Below are 3,913 nucleotides of genomic sequence, written 5' to 3' on the forward strand. Positions count from 1 at the left end.
AACAATTTCTTTATATGAAGTGCATAGGTGAATTAAGTGGAATGACATATACCTGAATTCTCATCTATATATTCATCGTTATAATCTGATAAATGGTCACCTTGGGGTTCATTTGTATCAAGTTCATCATCTGCAAATACATTCATGATTGAAAATTATTATGATTCATCCATCCTGGATGTTTCCTGTAATAACCCCAATTTTTGAGAAATTTTGAAACCCTTATGAATAGTGTTTTTGCTGAACGAGAAAACTTTTCATGCCACACTATGTAGGGGTTCTGTTATTGATCTTATGGGATATTATTAGTACTCTATGAAGTATATAAGTGTATGTAAAGATCGTCAGAATCCAATTCCGAACACTTTGGTTTTTCCCGGAAATCCACAAGATACGGAGAGAATTGAGTATAAGGTAACAGGATAAAAAGGATTTAAATTAAAGGATTATGATAGAGGATCATAAAAAGGAATATAATGTATTGAGAAAGGTTAAGGGAACCTAAGTAATAAGATCCCGGGTATCATCCTTCAAACGATAAACGAGAACGAAAGTTAAGCGAACCGTATAACAGATCAGCGGTCATTAGGCAAACGATTAGGAAGTTAATCAAAGGGATTAATGGGAATGATGTCATCCAACCAATAGAAAGAAGACAAGGAAGGAAGGATGACATCATGAGGATGAGGTAAGCATGACATGGGAAGGAAGGAGGTGTGGTTGAATAAGAACCACACAAATTCAAGGGCAAGGTAGTAATTTGCTAAATCAAATACAAATCAAGTCAACCAAGCCAAGTAAAAACCATTTCCATCAAAAATCAAAAGAACCAAGGCATTTGTTCTTAGGAGCTCTCGGCTTTTTAACATTTTAAAGGCAAGATTTTTCAAAATCAAAGATCAAAGCTTCCTAAATTGGTAAGAAAATTCCCTAATCATCTTTATGCTTAGTTATGGCTATATCATGAGTTTAAGCCATTAATTCTTTCTCTAACTTCTTCATTTAATCAAGGAAGAAGACAATGAATAGTGTTTTCAAGTTTTTAACTTGAACTTTTTCTTGTTTTCTTGAAGATCCAAGCTTTCCTAAGGCTTCTCAAAGCTTCTTAAGGCTTCTTAGCTCCACCCACCACTTCAAGGAAGGTATACCATTTCCAAACCCTAGGTTCATATATATTATAAGGTGATTTTGATGAGTAGGATGTTATTGTAGTTGTTGTTATGATTTAGAGTTTGGGATTTGGAATGGTAGTGTAATGGAATGGTAATTTTGTGGTTTTGATTTAAAAGAACTTAAGAATGATTAAAGTTAAGTTTAAGCATAAGTATGAAAGATTAAATTGAATTGGTTGGGGTGGTTATGATGTGATAAGGATGGAGGATGGTTGTATGTTGGATTTGAGGTTGATTTGGGTTGATTGTGGATGGTTTAAAAATTGGAAATCGCGTAAACATAGCCGTCGTAACGTCCGATTTTCTTTGGACTGTTTTTGTGCATAGCATTAGGACCCGAGAACCCCCTGCTAGATTGTGACCACTGCCATGTTTAGATAGCTCATGTTACGAGCTTCGTTTTGATATGTAGTTCGTTCGATTCCGATTTACGGTTTAGGAGAAACGACCGTTTCAAGTAACGGCGTTTCGCGAACGAAACTTTTCCCCTCGCCTTACTTTGAAATGTAGGTTAAAGACCAAAAAGGGTTAATTAATGCATGAAACATTTATGGTAAGTGTTTTAGGCAGTTGGTAAGTCACTCGAGAAGGAATCGCTCTAAAACTCGTAAAGGTTAAATTATTAAAAATGGTGGAGCCGAGGGTACCCGAGTGACTTAAGCGAATCAGTGAGCGCAAAACAAGCGTTAGAGTCTAAGTTAGTTAAAGTATAGATTTACAAGTGACTTTGGTTTAATTCCAACTTACTTGTTGTTTATAGGTTACCAGACTCGTCCCGAGCCATTCGTAACCCCCAGTCGCTCAGGCAAGTTTTCTACCCGTTATACTGTTGTTGTGATGTAAATATATGTATATGCATTATCTTGTGATATTGCATGATTGTTATTAGCAAATTTTGCAATATATTGGAGTATGCTAATATGGTATATATGCATGTCTGTTTCGTAATCTGGTTATCTATCTGTTGATTTCAATGCTTATAGTTGCATAATACCTATGCTAGAGGATAGCGGTATCTTGCATATACCCTTAGTATAGGGACCCAAAGGTGAAAATATTTTCTAAAACCGGGAGTCGAGGATCCCGAGTAGATTTTATATGGATATGGATATATATATCCATGGAAGGATGCTTGTACCTTTTTAAAGGTGGAATTAAGGATAGAACATCGGTAACTTAAAACGAATCCTAGGGGAATGCATAAAGGTTGGCATTTCACCCTTGATAGGGATAGTATGAGTTTTGACAGTATGATTGGGAAAGGGTTAAGGTAACAACAACCTTTAAGAATCAGTGGAGAAATTTTGCAGAAGTATATAGACAATGGTTCTACTATTAGTAAATGGTATTGTGATATGCCCTGTATCTAGGGAATACAGGAGGAACGATTGAAGGATAACCTTAGAGGTTTTATAAGGAAAAAGGTAATATTCAAAATTCTCAAGAATAGAAATGTGGATAAAGGAAATATGACGTAATTATAATGATGCCAAATGGGGCACGTGTTAAACCACGAGAAAGTATGGATCGAACCAGTAATGGTCGAAATTGTTCAGGGCAATTAGGACTTAAGATAAAAGATGTTCTAATTATGATTGAGAGTCAGTCATGACAGTGATTAACCTCTAAAGACTGAGGAGATAACTTATGGAAAAATGGAAATTTTTTTTTTACTCATCAGATATTAAAGAAAAGTATTTTCACATAAGCTGTGATTGAAATAAGGTAGAAAATTTATTTGGAGGTGGTTAAAATGACATTGACTGTAAGGAACTATTACTATCAGGAAAGGCCAAAGAGGTGGCCGACACTTTAACGGTAAAAGGAAAAATTATAGGCGCGTGTGCCAAAAGAATACAGTGATGATGGTTAAAAATGTGAAGGTTGAATTATGGTTTGAAAGATTGACATTCCTTCTGATGACTGTGCAATACCCAACCATAATAGTAGTTGGTAAAGGTTTAATTCGTGTAATCGCCATGAGCGGGCTATCTATCTTAGAAGGTCCTATCTTGAGATAAGCCAGGACCATGTTTCAAAAAGGACCAAACAAACCTTTGAGTTAAGTCTTCTATTGAAGGCATATGATTAAGAATGGTATTAACCTGCTATCGGTGCTTTGATTGAAACTCTTCTGCAATTTTATATGCTTCATGTCATGTATGTATGTCAGGATCAGGAGTGTTCTTCATGAATCAGGAATGGTGATTATGTTACCTCCTTAGAAGGATTTGATACGACATGGATAGACTCCGTATGGTTAGCTATTAAGACTTCATAGAAAATGAATGACTACAGTGGGTCAGTGGTGGACCATAGTAAGGCAGCAATGATTCTGCGAGTAATGAGCTGATTACAACCGTGAGAGTTGTATTGGAATGGGTGTTGAGATTGAGTACCACTAATCGGGTCGTGGTAGTGTATAAGTTATCATTGATAGACTAATTAAGTAGAGTATCTACCTAGTGAATAATTATTCTTTCTTATCAATAGAGAGTCGTATTATTATACGAGGAAGGATGCGGTGCAAGCATAGAATTCTAGTAACGATGATGTATAGAATGAGATCCCAGATTCGATTTTCGATGTCGAGGGAGTTTCAAAGGTGATTACGTATAAGCTCGAGGAAGAGTGTGGGTCCATAGAATGATGGACGGGATAGCGAAAATATTTAAGTATGCAAAATGCGAGGCTATAATGCTCGATGCTGATATAAATACGTATATGTTCTGTTCTCCTAT

Source organism: Apium graveolens, chromosome 6 (genome assembly GCF_009905375.1).
Source record: "Apium graveolens cultivar Ventura chromosome 6, ASM990537v1, whole genome shotgun sequence".
Lineage (NCBI taxonomy): Eukaryota > Viridiplantae > Streptophyta > Magnoliopsida > Apiales > Apiaceae > Apium > Apium graveolens.